Raw genomic sequence first — 22,667 nt, 5'->3', positions numbered from 1 at the left:
AGGAGGGGCGGTATAATAGAATGGATGGAGCGCTGCCTGGAGACCAGGCGTGGGCCAGGGCAGAAAGCCACCCAGTCCCTTTGGAAGGGAAGAGACCTTGCCTGTCACAGTCCGGGTCCGTTTCCCGGGAGGCCTCCGAGCGCCCTCACTGGTCCCCAGGGAACTCCCGATTCCAAAGGAGAAATTGCAATCAATCCCGGTTGCCATTACCGCTCTGTCCAACACAGACTTACAAAAACAGCGTGTCAGCCGAGCCCAGAGCCTGCGGGTGAGACTAGCGAGCAGATTGCAGGCTGCTCTCCCTCCCAGGCCCTGGAGCGTGGGGCGGGGCGGGGCGGGGCGGGCGGGGGAGCAATGAGCCCTGTCTGGGGCCCAGCACCCGAGCAGCGGCAGGGAGCACCTGCCTTCCCTTCCTTCCTGGTGTTCCTGCTGCTCCGAGGGCCTGGGACAGCCGACAGCCCGGTTTGAGAAGCCCAGGGAAGCCCAGCGTCCTTCCTGCCCCTGGACTCTGGGCCCCAGGACTGAGGACAGACTTGTGGTGCAGTGGACAGGACACAGCGTGGGACCTGGGAGCTGGCTGCCTGGAAGCCCTAATCCTCCTGCTGAGCACTGACTTGTGTCCCCCATTCAGATCTAAAGCCTCACCCCCAAGGTGGCTGTATCGGGAGGCGGGCTAACGAAGATGAACTGAGGTTGTGTGGCTGAGGTCCTGGTCCACCAGGACCTGTGTTCTTACAGGAAGAGACCCAGGAGGTGGAGGCCGTGTCAGGACACTGGGAGGGGCCGTCTGCAGGGCCAGGAGAGGCAGAAAAAGCAGCCCTGCTGCACCCCACCATGGACTCCAGAACTACCAAAATCCACTCCTGTTCCCAGGATCCCGGCCTGGCGTTTGTGGCCCAGGCGTCTGCCCTGCCAGGTGAGGCCTGGCACTTTGTCACGTGGCCCCAGGAAACCCCCTCCTTGCTCAGGCTTGCTTGCCCCAGGGACTCCCCGATGCTCAGAGTCTGGGGTTGGGCCCTGAGCTCTGGAGAACTGGGGTGAGGCCCTGGCCGGTGGGGCTCAGTGCATAGAGCGCCAGCTTGTGTACATAAAGGGTCCGGGGCTCAATTCTGGTCAAGGGCATGCACCTTGGGCTCAGACAGGAGGCAACCAATGGATGTGTTTCTCTCACATTGATGTTTCTCTCTGTCTTCCCCTCTCTCTTCCACTCTCCCAAAAAATCGGTGGGAAAATATCCTGGGGTGAGGATTAACAAACAAACTAACAAAGACCTGAGGTGAGGACTTGGAGGTGGGAGCGGGGAGGACGGGTGAGCTGGCCGGGAGTGAGCAGGTGCACCATGAGGTTGCGCTCCCGGAGGGAGAGGCAGAGGCTGGACCCAGACCTGAGGGGTGAGTGCTGGGCGCTGGAAGGCACTGCTCAGGGGCGATGGGCAGGAAGCCAGTCCTGGGCACGGGCCTCCATCCAGGCGGGGCCCCATCTGCGCTCGCTCTCAGACCCTCCGATGCAGCCCCCTGCGTGTGATACTCAGGACAGGAGGCGCAGAGGGTCACAGGGCCAGCCTGGGTCACACACAGTGCCAGCGTCAGGAGAGGCCTCTGCCCGGCTCGCTGCTCTTCCCCTGCGGGACTGAAGTCAGGCGGAGCCGACCCATCTGGGCTCCGAGGAGACAGCAGGGGAGTGGGAGCGGGGCCTCGGCCATGGAAGCTGGCCGGGGGCACAGAACCAGACGCCGTGCCCTGGCCCTGGCTGGCGGGGAGAGTGAGGGCAGTGCTAGTGCTGGGGCTCGAGGGCGGGCAGAGCCTCACCGTGTGGCACCCTCACGCGCAGAAGGCCTCCAGGCGGGACACCTCCCCGTGGCAGGCGGCAGCCCCGCAGCTTCCCGCACGGGGTTCTCAGGGCCTGGGGAGCACCAGGGGCTCCACCGCACCTTCCAGCACAGCGCCAGGCGGGGCCGGGGCGGGCAGGCACAGGTGGGCACAGCGCACCACCTGTGCTCTGGAATTCTTGGGGGAGTAGCCACCTCCTAGGTGAGAGAGCAGGTGGCCCAAGAAGCCTGGAATGTGGGGCGATGCCCATTCCTGCCTTTAGGAGGGAGTAGCAGGCCTCGTCTCTCCTGCGCTCCGCGCTCTACAGCGCCCTCCAGAGGCTCCACCCAGGCTCTGGCCGCCACCGCCTCTCTGCACGCTTCCTGTGAGAAGGACATGAGCGGATGGTGTGCCCCACGCGGCGCCTGGCTCGGGAAGGGTGGCCAGTGAGTGACAATGAGTCAGTGATTAGATGAATGTGTGATCTGGTGAGGGGGGCTCAGAACCTGACCCGGGCCTTAGCCTCCAAGTGCAGGTTCTGCTCATGCTGACACCACTTCCCCATTGCCCACAGGCTGCCTCAGCGGTGCAGGGAGGACTGGGAGGGAGTGGGGTGCAGAAAGGACTGGGAGGGAGTGGGGTGCTGGGAGGAAGGGGGGTGCAGGAAGGAGCTGGGAGGGAGGGGGGTGCAGGGAAGAGGTGGGAGGGAGTGGGGCGCAGGGCAGGGAGGAGCCAGGCTGGCTGCTTGGGGCAGCTGAGCTCCGGAGGGGGCAGCACTGCTCTGGAGTGGCCCGGAGCCGGGAGCCGGGGCACCCGGGTGTGAGGCTGGAGCTGTCAGGGAGGAGAACCCGGGGGCCTGGTGCAGAAACAGCGGCTCGTTCCCGTTCCCTCTCCGGAGCCCTTTTCTAAACACATCGCTGCCTCTCCGCCCGGGGATTAGCACACATCTCTCATTCTCCTGGTGCAACAAGATTTTATTTCTAATTATGCTGTGATAAAGCAGAGAGCTCCCAGCTCCCTTTCAAATGACTTGTACACACACTGCCGCTCGGATCCTCCTCGGCCCCATTGTAATAGCATTTCCCTGACAGTCATTAGACATGCATGAGAGGGGCCCTTTAAGAATAGAATTGCATTTAAATGGATTTGCTGAGAGAGGAAGATGAAAAAAAGACAGGCGAGGGGGAGGGGGAGAGAGGGCTGTTGAACAAACTATGAAAACAAGAGGCCATAATAGCAGGGCACTGACATAGCCTCCTCCCCCCGCCCTCCCCGCACGTGCGGGGCCCAGCAGGGCGGCACCTCCAGCCCCTGATTCCCCCTCCCCCATGCTGCCCGAGGGGGCTTCAGAGCTCCTCGCTCATGTGTCAGATGCTCAGGGGGCGACAGAAATCACTATTATTACAATCTGGGAGGCTGCCTGGCTTCGGCAGAGCACCCATACCCGGCGGGCACAAGGCCCTGGGTCCACGGTGCCCGCCTGCCCCCCAGCACTCAGCCTGGAGGCCTGGTCTCTCCTTCTGCTCCTCTCTCCAAGTGACCCACCCCCCAGACCCACCTCAAGGAAGAGGAGGTCCATGCTGACCCCAGAGCCCAGCCCACTTCCTGCTGAGCTCCCTGCCCCTCTCCTCCCCGCCCCTCCCTGTGTCAACAGCCTACCTACGAGGTGAGGTGTCCACGTCCACCTGCAACCTCACTAAATCCATCCCCACTAACACAGGGCCTCTGAAATGGACATGGATTACATCACATCTCATGGCTTCCCGTTTTTCTCAGGACAAAGACCCAAATCCTTAACAGCAGGCGAAGCCGCCTCCTCCCCTGGCCCAGCAGCCCCTCTGGTCCCTCCTCCTCCCCAAGCTGCCCAGGCCCCTTCCCTCTCCTCCTTCCCAGAGCTCACACTCCCTCCCGGGAGAGACACCCCACCGGTGTCCGTCTCCTCTTCTGTCCGTGCACACGTGTCACAGCCACACTGTGCAAGCGATGGTGAAGCCTGGACCGAGTCCCCAAAGTCCGGCAGCGTCCTAGACGGTGAGCAGAGTGGGGGTCCTGGCCTTGCTGCGGGCCCGCCCCCGCTCTGTGCCAAAGGCTCAGCAGTGGCCCGGGTGCCAGGCACTGCGGGCCTCCCCGCTGGCTTCCTGGTCCCCGCCTGCCGCAGCCTGGTGGGGTGCACAGCTTCTCCTGCCTCTGACAGGGAGCAAGCGGAGAACCAGACAGCTCGGAGCCATTTGCCCCGAAACACGAAGCCGGAGCTGTCTCGGGGCCACAGCGCTTTGCTCTGAGACTTCCTACTGCACTGCCCCCTCAGGCTCCTTCCTGCCCCTCCCGCCCCCAGCCTGCTCCCCCGGAAGCCCTCTGAGAGCCCCACTGGCAGACCTCCTTCTCCGGGGCCCTGACCCCGCCTGTGGACGGGAAGGGCCTCGGGCTCACAGTTGGATGGTTTCTGCCCGGTCCATGTGACTCCCTCTCGGACTCCCAAGAAGAATGCAAGTCCCTTAAAGTCACTCTTCTGAACCCCATGTCACCACGTGTCACTCCTGACCCCGTGACCCCTGACCCTGTGCCCAGGCCGTGGTCTGCAGCGTGTGGCCTGGAGGCTGTCCTGGGAGGAATTCCCTGGGTCCGGCCTCGGTGTCTGTCAGGTGGTAACTGTGCCCAGGGAGCCGCCGGGAGGCGGTCCGCACAGGTGCCCACTCCTCCTGTGGTGTCCGGCGACACTGGGTGAGCACGGACAGGAAGGAGAACGCCGGTCCTGGGGTCCCGGAGGGGGTGTAGCTGGAAGCGATGGGCGCTGTGACCCCTTGAAGCACTGATGTGGCCATGGAGACCCTCCCTCTGTCCTTCTGTTTGTCCTCTAATGTGTCACCTTTCCACCAGAGGCCTGCCCTCTCAGAGGCCTGCAGGCCCCGCCTCACCGCCTGCCTCCAGCACAGCCAACAGCCCAGTGCGCGCTGGTGGGGGAGACCGTGTCTCCGAGGGCAGGCCTGTCCGCCTGCCCAGGGCTCTGAGCTTAGCTCTGGGCACAGTCCCTGCCCGTGGGGGCTCAGGACGTGCTGGTGGAGTGGAGGGGTGAAGGGGTGTGTGAAGGGAGCTCAGCCTTTCCCCTCAGGGCTCTGAAGTCAGAGTTTGACTCAGGTTCCCCAAGCTCTCTGACTCAGTTTCCTCATCTCAACATCGAGCTAAGAATACACCCAACACGCAGATCACAAAGCCACACGCCAGGCCAGTGCCTGCCAGTGCCTGCTTATAACATGGCAGCCCTCACTTCTGTCACTCAGCCTGCCCAGGAGCTGGGAGGGACCCTCGGCCGCTGTCCCAGATTGCTCTGAGCCCCACTCCCCCTCTTGGAGCCTTAAAACCCGCCGAGGCTGCTCGCCAAGCAGAGGCAGCTCCACTAGGAACATTGAACTCTTACTTACAGGCCAACCAGAGGGACTGCGGGCACATGGCAACGCCAGCGGGAGCTTCCAGGGGAAGGCCCTCCGCCCATGTCTGTCAGCGCGCCCATGGGGCTGCTGAGTGAGATGGTGTGACTACTCCCTCTGCCCTGCCCAGCCCCAGCCGTCTAGGCCCATTCACTCCCCCCCAGCACTGTGCAATCCAAGCCCCTCTCCTCCCCTCCTCTCCCCTCCCCTCCCCTCCCCTCCCCTCCCCTCCCCTCTTCTCCTCTCCAGGAGCCTTCTCCCTCCCTCTGCCCAGCAGGCTGGCGTCTCTTCACCCCCAGCTTTTGGTATCTGGACCCTTAACCCTGCTTTCACGATGCACTTGCTTTTATGATTGGATTAAGAACGTACTGGGGGCTCGTCTTCCTTGGTGGCACCGTTACCCGTCTTCCAGACGAGGAACCCGCTGGGGGCTCGGAGACTTGCCCAAGGTCACGGCGCTGGGAGACAGCACCCGATGGTCTCACTCCACACGGAGGCTCAGCCCCCCGGGGAGGCACAGGCGGGAGGCCCCGGGCCTGGGGCCAGACTGAGCTGTGGGCAACGGCCTCTCCGGGCAATGAGGGCATTCACCGAGAATGCAGGACAGCCTCTCCCTGGCTGAGCCGGGGGTCATCGCTGATTCCGAGCTATCTGGAGCCACGTCCTCTCAGCAAGTGCTGGCCCCGCCCGCTTGCTGGGCACCGCTGCCCCCAACCCTGTCCAGAGTGGCGCCAGCTCCGCCTCACTCAGCGCTTGGAGTTTGGGGCCCATCACCAGAGGGCAATCCACTTCCCATTGCTTATTCTCCCACGCTTTCTCCATGGATCCCAGAGCCATTACCCTGGGGAGGGCTCCCCTCTTCCACACCACAATCCCCGCGTGTGTCCTTGGCAGGTCCCTTCTGCAGGGACCATGCCCTGGTCTTCCTTCTCCCCGGCACTGCCCCAAGGACCTGAGCCCAGGCCACTGCCGGGCAGGACCCCTCGCCTTGGCCAAGAGCGATTCTGGACGCAGTCTGCCTCTCGGGGCGACTCTGCTCTGCTCTGGTGTGGGGCACAGGACAGGCGAGCCACTCCTCTCCCTCTGCCTCTTTTGGGGGCTCACCTTAAACCTGTGCTTTCTTTTAAATAAGGCTTTGGGCTGAAGGGGCCACCAAATTTCCTCTGCACGACCCCCCAACATGTGTGAAGAGAAAGAAACCTGGGAGGACAAACGTCGGAGGGAGTCTGTGCAAGGGAAGGACGAGGGGATAGAACTCAGGGTTGAAACAAGAATGTCTTGGTAAATTCCAAGAATGAATGTTCCCTTACCCCACGAACTCTGTCTTGGGAAAGCAGAGAAGGAAAACAGCATTAATTGAGGACCTACTGTGTGTCCACTACGATGCTCTTCAGGGGTCTTCAAACTACGGCCCGCGGGCCACATGCAGCCCCCAGGGGAGTCTGATCCTGCCCGCCAGGTTTTTTGGGCAGTGAGCGCAGCCGAGGTGTTACAGTAGGAATTAGTAGTTCATATAGTTCGGCCCTCCAGCTCTCTGAGGGACCGTGATCTGGCCCCCACTTTAAAAAGTTTGAGGACCCCTGCGTCTCAACCTTCCTGATGCCGCAGCCCTTTTATTCAGTCCCTCAGCTGTGGTGACCCCCAACCATAAAATTATTTTCGTTGCTACTTCATAACTGTAATTTTGCTACTGTTAATGCATCGTAATGTAAATATCTGTGTTTTCTGATGGTCTTAGGCTCCACAGCAGCGGGTCTCCACCTGTGGGTCGCAGACAATCAGGGCGTGGCTGACCCCGGAGGAGGCGGCCAAGGCGGGCCTCGGTGAGCAGCAGCTGTGGGCGCCCTGCCTGCCAGCAGGCACAGGAGCCGGGAACGAGTGGAAGGCGTGTCCCCGGGTGGTCTGGTGCCTCTGATATCAGCAGAGAATTACAGGATCCGCGACAGGAGCTTACAGAGTGATGGGAGGGGACGAGAGCTTTCCGTGGCTAATCCTGTTAGGGACACAATTTCTTATCAAACTCATTATGCCTTTGGGAGAGGGAGCAGGAGGGGAGTGGGGTGGGGGAGAGGGCTGGGGAGGGGTTAGCCCTGGAGAAGGGGGAGATGGGGGGGAGTGTGGTCACAGAGCCTGCGGTTCCAGGGGCAGCGTGTGGCCGGCAGGGGTTGAAGGAATGGGCCTCTGCCTGTCTCTGCCCCCTCTCGGGGAGGCAGCGGTAAAAGCTCCCTGAAAGCCAGCTCTCCACCGGCTGCTGAGCACCCTCCGGCCTGTCAGGGTCTGAGCCACGGGTGCCCAGAAGGAAGCAGGATCACCCACTCTAGTCCCTTTTGTCCCATCTTGTGTGGATCCAAGAGGACCACCTGCACAGACGCCAAAACTGCTCCAGAGCACAGGACTGAGGCCAGACACCGTGTCCCTGGGCCGGGCGTGAGCCCGTGAGCGGCTCCAGGAGGGTCCGTGCTGGAGGCCCCCTCGGGAATGGGTGGGGTTTGGACAGACGGGGAGCAGTCTGATGGGTGGCCAGCAGACACGTGAACCGAGGAACCGTTACAAAGATGCTTCAACTCTTTTAGTGGCAAGTCCAGCCCCTCAGAAGTGTCGGTGAGGATGTGGGGGGAACGGAGCCCGTGGGCGCTGCGGGGGGAGGGACACGGCGAACAACGGACTGCCGCAGGGCCAGCCCCTCCCCGCCAGGACGGAGCAGGGACCCGGACAGATATGCCCCACCCATGCCCACAGCGGCATTATTCACAGTCGCCCCTAAGTGGAAGCACCCACGTGCCCGCGGACAGGGGTGCGGATACACAGGAGGTGGTGCAGACACACAATGGAACAGCGTTCCGCCTTCTCCAGGGGCGGGAGAGGCCGCCCTGCTGCAGGGCGGGGGCCCTGGAGGCGCTCGCTCAGAGACACGAGCTGGCCACACAGAAGAACAGATGTTGTAGGATTCTGCTCAGCAGAAACGGGACGTGGGGCCCAGCTACCATGATGAGAACTGCCAACCCTGCCCTGTCAGGCGCGACGGGTCTGCTCTGAGGAGAAAGCACCCTCCCCGGCTGGGAGCCGCAGCCCGGGGGCTGGCTCACAGGGGAACGCCCGTCCTCCGGAGGGCGGCCTGGCGCCATGGAGAGGGACAGCCCGGGCTGAGACACTCCGATCCGGGGGACCTGCTCTTACAGCCCAGCCCTGCAGCCTGTGACCTGGGCCTCTGCACCCCCCTCCCCCGGCCCCTGTGACTTGTAACCTGTACTGACTGTTCGTGCCCACTCCCCTGCCTGTAACCCTCCTTCCCACATCTCCGTCCCTCTGCCCCATGGAGCAGCGGCGGGACTGGAGCACACGCTCCTGTGCTTCACCTGTTTGCTGATGGCTGAGCGGGTAGGGCGGCCCGGGCCCCTGGCTGTGCGGCTACAATTCCACTTACGATACCGGTAGTAGGTCACCCTCACAGAGACAGAGATGAGAATGCTGGCTGCCCGCGGCTTAGGGGAGGGAAAATGGAAATTGTTTAATGGGCCCAGAGTTTCAGTTCTGCAGAATGGCCGATGAGAGAGTGTTAGGGGCGTGGACGCGGTCCTGAAGCCAGGTACCCAGCCAGCTCTGCAGCCTCTCAGGGTGAGGACCGGTCCAGGGCCGAGGGGAGGAGGGCCCGATGGGGAGTGAGAGGGGAGCAGCAGGGAGCCAGGAGGAGCCTTTTGTAGATGTCCTGGAGGAGAGGAAGCCATGGAGGAGGGGGAGGGAAGGGGAGGGAGGGAAGAAGAGCGGGGAAAGGAGGGGAGAGAAGAGGGAGAAGAGAGGAAAGGGAAGGGGAGGAGGGGGAGGGGAAGGAGGAGAGGGGCGGAGGGGGGAGGGGAGGAGTATGCAGTGTGCGGAGGAGGGAGGAGATTGCAGTCAGACTGTCTAGAGCCGAGAGCGGGCTCTGTCACCTGTGGATGCCATTGAGGGCCATATCCAATTCCTTCTTGCCCAGCTTCACATTTGTCAACAGCGGGTTGTCACAGTGCTGGCCTCAGAGGTGCCGGGAGAATGAGATGAGACAAACGCTCTAAAGTGACACACGCACGAGGCCTAAGTGCTCAGTGGCCCTGGAGGAAGATGGGGCGCAGGACACGCTCAGACCCTGTGGGAGGGTCAGGGAAAGGACACTGTGACTGGAGCCGGGGTCCCTGAAGGGACCCCAGGGGTTCGGGGTGGGGAGCTGGGTGGCGGAGCCTTTGAATGCTGATGTCGCCGTGGAGGCCGCTGACGGCTCTGGATGGCGGCGTCAGCGGGGAGTGCTTTAGAAGGACGGATGGGCTACGATCAGAGAGAGACAGAGAGAGCGAGAGCAGAGCGAGGGGCGAGCCTGGAAGGTGAGTATGAGGATGGCCGTCTTTCCTTTCCAGGCGCCTAGTCATCAGTCCAAGTCCTACCCAGCGTCCCTCCCCCTCCACCCTGACCCTCCTGGCGGTCCCGGTGAGAGCAGGTGGAGGGGACACGGGAACAGCGTGAGCCTGAGACGCATCCCATCAACTGTCAAGGCGGGTCCTGCCCTCCTCCAGGGCCTGGAGCAAGGATGCTGCCTGGGGTGGACTGGGCAGGCAGCAGCAGTCCTCTACATCTGAGCACACCGAGGCCATCCAGTTCATTCGTGGGAACCTGGGACAGAACCCAGCCTTTTGGAGTCCAAAGGCCACAACTTTTGGGAGCGTCTATGGCTGGGAGGGGACCCCTCCCGCCCTGCCTCTGCCCCCCGCCCCCTGAGGGGCCTGCGAATCTAGCTCCTGACCAGGCACCTGGGCCATCTGGCCTCTGAGACACATGGGCCAGGCCTGGGCCCAGCGTCAGAGTCCAGGGTGTAAAGCCCTCCCAGCGTTCACCAGGGCACGTAGCACACCCAGCCTGCTGTCATCCATCAGAGCACCCAGTGAGCCTGCTGTCTCCCAGTCAGAGCACCCAGTGAGCCTGCTGTTACCTGTCAGAGCACCCAGTGAGCCTGCTGTTACCCGTCAGAGCACCCAGTGAGCCAGCTGTCTCCCAGTCAGAGCACCCAGTGAGCCTGCTGTTACCTGTCAGAGCACCCAGTGAGCCTGCTGTCTCCCAGTCAGAGCACCCCGTGAGCCTGCTGTTACCCGTCAGAGCACCCAGTGAGCCAGCTGTCTCCCAGTCAGAGCACCCAGTGAGCCTGCTGTTACCTGTCAGAGCACCCAGTGAGCCAGCTGTCTCCCAGTCAGAGCACCCCGTGAGCCTGCTGTCACCTGGTCACCCTGTGAGCCTTCAAGTCTCTGCCAGGCCCCGCCTTCTCAGCCCACCCATGTCCAGTGTGCGTTGTGCCTCCTGCCTGTCCTCCTCACCCTTGCCTGCTCTGCCCCTCCTTGGCACTAGGCAGATGGTGCATCATTCACTTATTTATTATGGTGGGTGTTTAATGTCTGTCTCTTCCCACCAGTATATATGCCAATCAAGACCAGAGCTCTCTGTTACACTCACTGATCCGTCCTCAGATCCTGGACCAGTATCTGCCACACAGAAAGGGCTCACTATGTAGGAAACTAAGTAGCTCCATATGCTCACATCCCCTGGGGTTAAGGCTGCTGTTTCACCTTTTTGGTGGCCCTGGGGTGCTGCTTCCCTCGAGCCCAGCACTGCGGCGGTCGGCTGTTTCGTCCCTGGGCCCAGGCGTGCCTGGGCGCAGCGTGTACCTCTGGGTGACAGATGCACAGCGAGCACACTCAGAACTGGCCGCTGGAAGATGGTTGGGGTGTGACCAGATCTTAGCTAGTCCAGACCTTGTCCTCCAAGTGCCGAGCCTGATACTGCAGAAGAGCAGGTTCAGTCTATGAGGTGGATGGACGCCTCTGGGGAAGTGACTCCCCCACCCCCTCACTATTATCTTCACGACAAGGTCAGGGCAGAGGACTGGCAGCCTGACTCAGGGTCTTAGACCTCATGCTAATAATAGATGACAGTTTTGAGCACTTGCTATGGGTCAGACACTTCATGTGGATTACCTCATTTTATCCTCCCAACTAAACTGTATCCTGTCATCACCATCACTATCACCATCCTTACCATCATCACCATCATCATCGTTACCATCACCACCACTATCATCATCACCATCAACACCATCACCATTATCAACACCATCACCATCATCATCACCATCATAATCATCACCATCAACACATCATCATTTTTACCATCATCACTACCATCATCATCACCATCAATACCTTCACCATCATTACCATAATCACCATCACCATCACCATCACCACCATCACCATCACCTGTTTCATAGCTGAAGGAACTGAAGCCTATAGAGTCACTTGTGTAGTTAGCGAACTGGTAAAGCTAAGGAGTCAGAGGCGTTACCTCCAGCCCACTCACACATTACAGAGACAGAACCTGAGGTCAAGTCTGTTGAGTCCCATCCTATATCCCTGCTCTCACACCAAACTACTGCCCTGTTTACCCTGTTCTAATTTTGCTGAGCAGAGGTCAGGAAGACTTCCAGGAGATGGTGGCATTTGAACTGGGTCATTGTGGCCCAGATAATGTTATTGCCAAGTTTTCTTTTCCTATAAGCTAAGCATAAAGCTGCAGTTCCTAGCAGCCAGGTGTGCCTGTGTGACCACATTCTGACACTGTGATGGGGCCAACATGCTGCACCCTCTCCACACTCACTGCCTCTTCTCCCGGCCTGGCCACCAGCCTGGCGTCCAGGGCAGGGCTCTGAGAGCTCAGCAGAAGGAGAGCTGCGCCCCCAACGAACTCACTGGGGTAGAAATACCCTTGTAAGGTGCCAAGTCATTGAGGTTTTGGAGCTGCTTGTCACAGCAGATTGGCCAATGCAGCCTCATTCGAGGATGTGTTCACAGCTGTGAACGTGGGGAGGGACTTCCTGAGAAGGGAGAGCCCCTGGCAAACTCTCTGGCATACGATGGGAGTTTTCAAGCTGGCACTTTTCATGGGCAGTGGTGGGCAATGAGCTGGGCTGGTGGGGCCAGCCTTAAATGCCACTCTACTGGGCTGCTGACAGGATTCATTTCAAAGGCTGACGTGTTTAATCTGAGTTTTAGAGGGATCATCCCAGTGGTGTGTTTCCTCAAGACCTTTCCCGGGAATTCTGATCTGAGAGGTGCTCACAGAAAAGGCAGTTCTGCTTCTCTGTGGACACTCACACCCACGCAGCGCACCCATGCCTCCCTGCCTTCGCCCGCTTACTCTCTTCACGGGCTCACCACCATCTGAAGCGCTCATTTACTTACACGTTTATTTTCCATCTCACTCACTAACTAACATGTGCTCACAGGAGCATCCATCCTGTCTTAGTTACCACCCATTTATTCCCAGCAGCGAGGTGCGTACCTGGCTCAGTACAATTTTAGAGACTGAGAAATGAAAGGCTCTGCGAACTGCAGCCAAGGGCTCTGTTTACGGCCTATGCAGGGCCTGTTACATTTCCCCGGACGATCACTCTTTGCAGGCGCTGCTCCCGTGGCCAGTGGCAGATGGCACCGCTCTTTGCTGACTGTGCCTACGGACTCCAAGGGCCACTGAGGGCCATGACCCTTCACGGTGTTGGGGACAGGAGGTTCAACTAAAAAGCAAGGAAGCCACTGGCCACGGCAGCTGGAACCCCGTGCTGAGGCTGAGCCTGGAGAGCTCAGAGCAGGATTAGGTCTCCTGCTCCCGCCAGCCTGGCTCCACTCCAGCTGCCAGGCCAGCTTCCCACACATGGCAGCTGAGCGCAGACACTAAGCTTTGAGGATTAATGCTGGCCCCGTGCAGAACTCGCTCCCACATCGAGTGATTCGCAGCTGGGCACCGGGAGCCCAGGCCAACAAGTTAATGAAATCCAAGCCTCCTTATCGGGAAGCAGCGAGGCCCAGTGGCCAGCGCTCGGTGGGGCCGGCGGGGGGGCCTAGTGCGCCGAGGGCCTCACTGTGCCCACTCTCTCTACACCCACTCAGACGGCCGTGGGCCCAGGAGCTACCCCCTGGTTGGTAGCAGAGAACCTGAGAGCAAGAGCGGCTTTGGAAAGCATCCCCATCTGTGCAGTCATTGCAAACGTTTATTGAGCAGCTACTACGGCATGTGCCAGACAGTGACAGAGCCTCTCAACAATCCTGCAGGGAGGCACTGCTGTCCATATCTGACAGATGAGACCACTGAAGCTCAGAGGGACAGAGATTTCCCCAAGATCCTGGGATGAGTGAGAGAGTGAATGGAAGAGGGACCGATTCTTTGGATCTCTGCCCAGTGCTCTTTCCCTCGCTCACGGTGACTTCCTGGAGCCTTAGCCTCTGCCGTTCTGTTCTGCTATGAGCCAGGCATTGCCAGGCAAAGGCTTGGCTCTGGGGCCCAGGAAGCGCTCTGCTTTCCCGCTCAGATAAGCTAGTTGGACAGGAAGGATGGGCCCAGGCTCTGGGTCCAGTTCTTATCCTGAGCTCCTCCCACCCTCCCCCGCTGTGTGCTCTTGCCTTCCTCTTCAAATAAAAAAATTCTCACCGTAGCTGTTTGTGGTTTTCACAGGCTCCTCAGCTGTAGCCTCGCTGTGTTCTCAGCCTCATCCTGGAGCTGAAGTACAGAGGCTGAGAGGGGAGCTGTGACGTGCCCCGGCCCCCAGGCCGAGGAGGAGCCAGAGACATCGGGGCTCCTGACCTCTGACCTGTCATCTCGTTGTCATTGTTACTAGTGGGGGTTACCCACCGTGGAATGTGGTCCTTGGCAAGGCCTCCGCCTCCCTCCCGTCCCTGCTCTCAGCCAGGGCCTTCTTCCTGTCTGCATTTGGCCACGGGGTATGTGCTCAGGCACTCCTGGCTCTTTCCCACCGGACACCAGCGGGGGGCACTTAGAAGGTGCTCAGTACTGACTGCAGGTGAATTATTAGGAAGGTCAATATCCGGGGAAATGTGCCTTGCAAAGAGCTGGTCTTTAAAATTCAGACTGAAGGTGGTCCCTGTGCTGAGCCCCTCTCCCACGAGGCCTACACACCCCACATTTCCTGGGCCAGGCCCGCCCTGCACAGTGCATCCGCCGGGGGAGATGCACTGACCCACTCAGGACGCCCACCCTGCAGAACCAGCTGCCTGAGCTCATGGTGTAGACTTGCTCGAGGCCTCTTGAGGAAGTCCAGGTGGACTCAGGAATTATGTGGCTCTGGGGTGGGGGCCGTCACTGCTCACCCCACCTACCTGCCACCATCCCCTATGGGACACCCACCAGCCACACCCTCCCGTCTCCCAGGGCCCCACTCTGCCGAGCTCACACCTGCAGAGGAGGCAGCTGGCTGTGGCTGGTTTCCTTGGAATGCCCTTTGAGGTCTGGGCAGACTTGGGGAGAAACTGAGTCGTGTGGCTCTAGGGTGAGGGTCATTTCCTCACACACAAGGGTGGGCAGACAGCAATCAAGACTCAGACTATAACAGGAGGCTCAAATACCACACACAGGGGCATCCTGGAGCATCTGGCTCAGGTGATCAGAAAGATGGTGCCACTGAGCCCCAAACACCTACTACATGCCACCACACTAAGTCTGGGAGGCACAGAAGGTCTACTTAATACACAGAAACAAATGCAAAGAGGCAGCCAACATGGGGAGATAAAGAAACATGCTCCAAATGAAAAACAGGGGAAATCCCCAGAAAAAGAACTAAGTGAATGGAAGCAAGTGATGTATCAGATAGCATTCAAAACAATGGCTATTAGGATACTCAAGGAACTTAGGGGAAGAATGGAGGAACTCAGTGAGAACTTACGATATAGTAATCATATTATAAGAAGGACATAGAAATCATAAAAAAGAACCAGACAAAAATGAAGAATACAGTATCTAATGTGAAGAATTTACTAGAAGGAATCAAGAGCAGGTTAGATAAAGTAGAGAAGTGAATCAACAGTTTGGTAGACAAGGTAGCAGAAAACACCCAAATAGAGCAGCAAAATAGAAAATAAAATTAAATAAAAAATGAGGATGGTTCAAGGGACCTGTGGGACAACATCAAGCATAACAGAATTTGCATTGTAGGTGCACAGAAGGAGAGAGAAAGCAAGAGATTGAGACCTATTTGAAGAATGACTGAAAACTTCCCTAACTTGATGAAGAAAAAAAGACACATGAATCCTGGAAGCTCAGAGTCCCAAAGTAGATGAACACAAAGAGGCCCACACCAAGACAGATCATAAGTAAAATGCCCCGGTTTACAGACAAAAAGAGAGAATCTTAAAAGCAGCAAAAGGAAGACACTTACCTACAAGGGAGCTCCCATAAGGCTGTCAGCTGGTTTCTCAACAGAAACACTCCAGGCCAGAAGGGACTGGCACAAAATATTCAAAGTGCTGAAAAGTAAGGACGACTTTATAACCAAGACGACTCTACCCAGCATTTAAAATTGAAGAAAAGAAAATGCTAAAGTTAATTACCACCAAACTAGAATTACAAGAAATGCTAAAGAGAATTCTTTAAGAGAGAAAAAAAGAGGAGCATAGTTATAAAAAATAAATTGGCAATAAATATGTACCTATCAATAATCACTTTAAATGTAAATGGATTAAATGCTCTAATCAAAAGACACAGGGTAGCTGAATAGATAAGGAAACATGAACCATATATGTGCTATCTACAAGAGACCCACCTCAGAACAAAAGACATACAGATTAAAAGTAAAGGATGGAAAAAGATACTTCATGCAAATAGAAACAGAAAGAAATCTGGAGCACCATGTATATCAGATAAAATAGACTTTAAAACAAAGGCTACATAATAAGAGACAAAGGAAGACATTGTATAATGATAAAGCAATCATTCCAACTAGATGATAAAACCCTTGCAAATATTTATGTACCCATCAGGAGGATCTAAATACATAAAGTGAATTCTTAATGGACATAAATGGAGACATCAACAGTAATGCAGTTATAATAGGGGATTTTAATAACCCATTGACATCAATGGATAAATCTAGACAGAAAATCAGCAAGAAAACAATGGTCTTAAATGACACATTAGACCAGATGGATTTAATTGATAGTTTCAGAGCATTTCACCCCAAAGCAGAAGGATATACATTCTTTTCAAGTGCACATGAAACATTTTCTATGATAGATCATGTTAGGACACAAAACAGTCTCAATAAGTTTAAGAAGATTGAAATCATATCAAGCTCCTATTAAGCTCCTTTCCAACCACAATAGTCTGAAACTAGAAACCAATGGTAAGAAAAAGAACCCTGAAATACACAAAAATACTTGGAGGCTAAATAACATGCTACAAAAAATGAACTTAACAATGAGATCAAAGAAGAAATAAGATACATGAGACAAATGAAAATAAAAACACAACCCCAAATCTACAAAACATGACAAAAGTAGTCCTCAGAGGGAAATTCATAGCAATACAAGCCTACCTCAAGAAACAAACAAGCAAAAAAGTCAAATAAACAATCTAACCTTACACCTAACGACTAACAAAGCCCAAAGTGAGTAGAAGAAAGAAACTAATAAAGATCAGAGCAGAAATAAATGAATAGAGTCTAAAAAATACAAAAGATCAATGAAGCCAAGACCTGGTTCTTTGAAAAGATAAACAAGATTGATAAGCCTTTTAACCAGACTCATCAAGAAAAAAGGAGAGAGGACCCAAATAAATAAACTCAGTAATGAAAGAGGGTGAATCCCCAAACCAGATAAAGACACCACAAAAAAAGAGAACTACAGGCCAATATAGATGAACATAGATGCTAAAATCCTTGACAAAATTCTAGCAAATTGGATTCAGCATTACATTAGAAAGATCATACACCATGACCACGTGGGATTTATACCGGGGATGCAATGATGGTACAATACCCACAAATCAATAAATGTGATACATCACATAAACAGAGACAAAAATCACATAATCATATCAATCAATGCAGGAAAAGCATTTGACAAAATCCAACACCTTTTCTTGATAAAAACTCTCAGCTAAGTGGGAATAGAGGGATCATACCACAGCATAATAAAAGCCTTATATGACAAACCTACAACCAACATCAGACTTAATGAGCAAAAACTAAACGCATTTCCCCTAAGAATAGAAATAAGACAGAGATGCCCACATTCACCACTTCTGTTTGACATAGTACTGGAAGTGCTAGTCATAGTGATCAGACAAGAAGAAGAAATAAAAGGCATCCAAATTGGAAAAGAAGTAAAACTGTCCTTATTCGCAGATAACATGATACTATACATAGGAAACCCCAAAAACTCCATCAACATCTACTAGTCCCAATAAATGAATTCAGCAATGTGGCAGGATACAAAATTAACACCCAGAAATCTATGGCCTTTTTACACACCAATAATGAACTCACAGAAAGAGAAATGAAAAAAGCAATCCCATTTACCATTGCATCAAAACAACTAAGATACGTAGGAATAAACTTAACTAAGAAGGTAAAAGACCTGTGCTCAGAAAACTATAGGACATTGAAAAAAAAGATAGATGGAGACATAAACAAATTGAAGAACATACCATGCTCATGGATTGGTAGAGTCAACATCATTAAAATAAGCAATTTACAGATTCAATGCAATCCCCATTAAAATACCAATGGCATATTTCAAGACCTAGAGCAAACTCTCCAAAAATTCATCTGGAATAAAAAAAGACCCCAAATAACCACAGCAATCCTGAGAAAGAAGAACAAAGTTGGAGGGATCACAATACCAGATATCAACCTATATTACCAACCTACGGTTCTCAAAACTGCCTGGTACTGGCACAAGAATAGACATATAGGCCAATGGAACAGAACAGAGAACCCAGAAGTCGACCCAAGCCATTATGCCCAATTAATATTTGACAAAGGAGGTAAGAGCATTCAATGGAGTCAAGACAGTCTCTTCAATAAATGGTGCTGGGAAATTTGGTCAGATATAAAAAAAAGAAAAAAAAAAAAGAAAAAGAGAAAGAAAGAAACTAGATCACCAACTTACACCATACACAAAATCAAACTTAAAATGGCTAAAGGACTTGAATGTTAAAATGGGAAGTCATAAAAATCCTACAAGATTTCATAGGCAGCAAAATAGCAGACATGTTATAGCAATATCTTTACAGACACAGCTCCTACAGCAATGGAAAAAATAAACAAATGGGACTACATCAAAATAAAAAGCTTCTGCACATCAAAAGAAACCATCAACAAAACAACAAGAAAGCCCACTGAATGGGAGAACATATTTGCCAATGATATTTCCGATAGGGTTTGGTCTCCAAAATTTACAGAAAACTCATACAACTTAACAAAAGTAAGAAAACTGATCCAATCAAAAATTGGGCAAAGGATTTAAATAGACACTTTTCTAAAAAGGACATACAGAAGGCCCAGAAACATATGAAAACATGCTCAAAGTCACTAATACTAATCAAAACAACAATGAAATACCACTTCACACCTGTCAGAATGATTATCATCAATAAATCTACAAACGACAAGTGCTGGCGTGGATGTGGAGAAAAAGGAGCCCACATGCACTGCTGGTGGGAATGCAGACTGGTGCAGCCACTGTGGAAGATAGTATGGGGTTTCCTCAAAAAGTTAAAAATGGAACTCCTATTTGACCCAGTGATCCCCCTGCTACGACTATATCCCAAGAAACTAAATATACCAATCAGAAAGGATACATGTACCTCTATGTTCATAGCAGCACAATTTACCATAGCTAAGATTTGGAAACAGCCTAAGTTCCCACCAACAGATTAATGGATTAAAAAACTGTGGTACATCTACACACAATAAAAAAGAAGGAACATTTACCATTTGCAACAACATGGATAGATCTGGAGAGCATTATGCTAAGCAAAATAAGCCGGTTGGAGAAAGATAAATATCACGTGATCTCACTCATATGTGGGATATAAAAGATCAACATAATTTGATGATCAAGAATAGATCCAGAGACAAATGGCAGGGGAGGTGAGGGGGGTTAGAGAGCAACCAAAGGACTTGTATGAGAGCATATTAGCATAACCAATAGACACAGACATGGGCGGTGGGGGACATAGACATGGGCAGGGTGGAAATAGCTGAGGGGGGGTGAGGTTAATTGAGGAAAAAGGAGACATATGTAAAACTTTAGACAATAAACAAAAGATTTTAAAAAAAGAAAATGAAAGAGGAGAAGCAACAACTAACATCATAGAAATGCATAGAATTATAAGAAAATATTATGAACAAATATATGCCAACAAATTGGACAATCTGGAAGAAATGGATAAATTCGTAGAAACATACACTCTTTCAAAACTGAATCAAGAAGAAACATAAAATCTGAACAAAACAATTACAAGTAACAAAATTGAAATAGTAAATAAATAAATAAATCCAACAAACAAGAGTCCTGGACTGAATGGCTTCATAAGTGAATTTTAGCATTCAAAGAAAACTTTACTCCTATCCTTCCCAAACTAGTCCAAAAATTCAAGGGAAGGGAAGACTCCCAAGCTAATTTTATGAGGCCAGCATGATCCTAATTCCAAAACCAGATGAAGACACTACAAAGAAAGAAATTTATAGGCCCATATCCCTGATGACCATGGATGCAAAAATCCTCAACAAAATATTAGCAAATTGGATCCAGCAATATATTAAAAAGATCATACATCATGATCAAGTGGGATTTACTCCTGGGATGCAAGGATGGTACAATATTCACAAATCAATTAATGGTATACATCACATAAACAAATTGAAGCTTCAAAATCATATGATCCTATCAATAAATGTAGCAAAGGTATTTGATAAAACCCAGCACACATTTATGATAAAAACTATAAGCAAAGTGGAAATAGAGGGTATATAGCTCAACATAATAAAGGCCATATATTCAAACTCACAGCTAACATCATATTCAATGGGGAAAAACTAACAGCATTTTTCTTAAGATCAGGAACAAAACAAGGATGTCCGCTTTCCCCTCTCTGTTCAGCATAGTACTGGAAGTCCTAGCCATAGCAATCAGACAAGAATAAAATAAAAACATCCAAATTGCAAAGGAAGAAGTAAAACTCATTATTTGCAGAAGTCATGATACTGTCTGTCTATAGAGAACACTGAAGAGCCCACCAAAAATCTACTAGACCTGATAAGTGAATTCAGTAAAGTAGCAGGATAGAAAATAAATATCCAGATATTAGTTGCATTTTATATACCGACAATGAACTATCAGCAAGGAAACTAAGAAAATAAGTCCATTTACAATGGAATGAAAATACCTAGAAAGAAATTTAACCATACAGGCAATGAGGTTAAAAAATCCTGTACTTAGAAAATTATAAGATATCGAAGAAAGAATTTTAAGAAGATACACAAATAAATGGAAGTATATACTATGCTTATGAATATGAAGATTTAACATTATTAGGATGCCCATACTACTCAAAGCAATCTATAGATTTCACACAGTTCATATAAACTACAGTGATGTATTTCACAGAACTAGAACAAGTAATCTAAATATGCATTGAAACCACAGAAGACCCTGAATAGCCTCAACAATCTTTATTGTTGTTGTTGTTAATCCTTACTGGAGGATATTTTTTCCATTGAATTTTTAAAAATACACATTTTTATTGATTTCAGAGAGGAAGGGAGAGGGAAAGAGAGATGGAAACATCAATGATGAGAGAGAATCATTGATTGGCTGCCTCCTGCACGTCCCCACTGGGGATCAAGTCTGCAACCCGCACATGTGCCTCGACTGGGAATGGAGTCATGGCCTCCTGGTTCATAGGTTGACATTCAACCACTGAACCACACCAGCTGGGCCTGACATCTTTAGCCATAACAATCTTGAAAAAGAAAAACAAAGTTGGAGGAATCATGCTACCTGATATCAAACCATACTACAAGGCTATGGTAATCACAGGAGCATGGTACTGGCATAAAAACAGACACATAGGTCAATGGAGCAGGACAGAGAGGCCAGAAATCAACTCATACCTATATGTTCAATCAATATTTGACAAAGGATAGAAGAACATACAGTGGGGTAATGACAATCTATCCAATTAATGATGTTGGAAAAATTGGACAGATACATGCAAAAAATGACTGGACCACTTTTTACACCATATCAAGAATAAGCTCAAAATGAATTAAAGAATTATTGTAAGACTCAATACAATAAAATTCCTGGAGAAAACAGGCAGTAAAGTCTGGGACATTTCTCTTAGCAATATGTTTCCTGATCTATTGTATCTCCTGGAGCATGGGAAAGAAAAGAAAAAATAAACAATGGAACTACTTCAAACTAAATTTTTTGCACAGCAAAGGAAAGTATCAACAAAATGAAAAGACAACCTACCGAATGGAAGAGGATATCCGCCAATGGTATATCCAACAAGGGGCTAATGTCCAAACCTTATAAAGAACCCATACAACCCAACACGGCAAACAGGCAATCCCGTTAAAGAATGGGCAGAGGACCTGAATGACACTTCTCCAGAGGACACACAGATGGCCAGCGGACACATGGAGAGATGCTCAACGCCCCTGACCACCGTCAGAGAGATGCACCTGAAAGCCACAATGAGGGTCACCTCACACCTGTCAGAAGGCCATCACCAACAAACCAACACACCAGTGCTGGCGAGGATGTGTGGAAAAGGGAACCTACTGCACAGCATGGAAATGAGCCACTATAGGAAACGGTATGGAGGTTCCTCAAAAAATAAAAAGTGGAGCTCCCTTATAACCCAGCAATTCTACTTCTAGGCATACATTTGAAAACATCCAAATCCCCGATTTGAAAGGATATATACATTCTTATGTAAATTGCAGCACTATTTGCAATAGCCAAGATAGAGAAGCAAATGCCCACCAATAGACCAGTGGGTAAGAGCGTGTGGTACATATATACCATCCCTTGGCCATATAAAAGAATGAAATGTTATCTAATCATTTGCAACAGCATAGATGGACCTAAGGGGTAGTATGCTGAGTGAAATAAGCCAGTCAGATAATTACAAATCCCATATGACTTCACTTATATGTGGAATCTAAAGATCATAAATTGACAAACAAAATGGAAACAGACTCATAGGTAGAGAATAGACTGGTTGATGGGGCAGGAGGGAAGGGGGCTGCAGGATGGGTGAGAAAGGTGAGGGCACTGAGAAGTACGAATTGGTAATTGCATAACAGTCACGGGGGCCGTACAGCACACTCGGGGATGAAGTCAGTAATGCTGTGACAACTGCACACGGTGCCGGTGGGCACTGGAAACAGGGGGCAGCTTTGTGAGGCAGATGATTGTCTGACCGCTATGCTGTACACCTGAAACTAAGACCAAATGAAAGAAATGCCGAGTGAAGGCAGGTGAGCCATCCCTGTCAGATGAAGGAGAATGAAGACGGGGTGTCCGCCACGCCCCTTCGTCAGCGAAGAGACTGTTAGAGC

At 52.2% G+C, this 22,667-nt stretch overlaps 1 protein-coding gene and 1 long non-coding RNA gene across 8 annotated transcripts in view; one reads left to right on the top strand and one right to left on the bottom strand.

The window, feature by feature from the left end:
* DSCAML1 (DS cell adhesion molecule like 1) overlaps window positions 1–22,667 on the bottom strand; it is a 271,439-nt gene that overhangs the window by 91,275 nt on the left and 157,497 nt on the right. The gene's annotated exons all lie outside the window — the stretch shown is intronic.
* Window positions 22,376–22,667, top strand: part of LOC311628404 — a 446,163-nt gene continuing 445,871 nt past the window's right edge. The window contains exon 1 of the long non-coding RNA XR_014796017.1: window positions 22,376–22,387. This is a non-coding gene — a long non-coding RNA (uncharacterized lncRNA). The remainder of the gene's footprint in view (window positions 22,388–22,667) is intronic.

This window comes from Pipistrellus hanaki, assembly GCF_964339955.1.
Source record: "Pipistrellus hanaki genome assembly, chromosome: 9".
Lineage (NCBI taxonomy): Eukaryota > Metazoa > Chordata > Mammalia > Chiroptera > Vespertilionidae > Pipistrellus > Pipistrellus hanaki.
The sequence above is the reverse complement of the archived record's forward strand: the minus strand, read 5'-3'. Positions and strand labels throughout refer to the sequence as shown.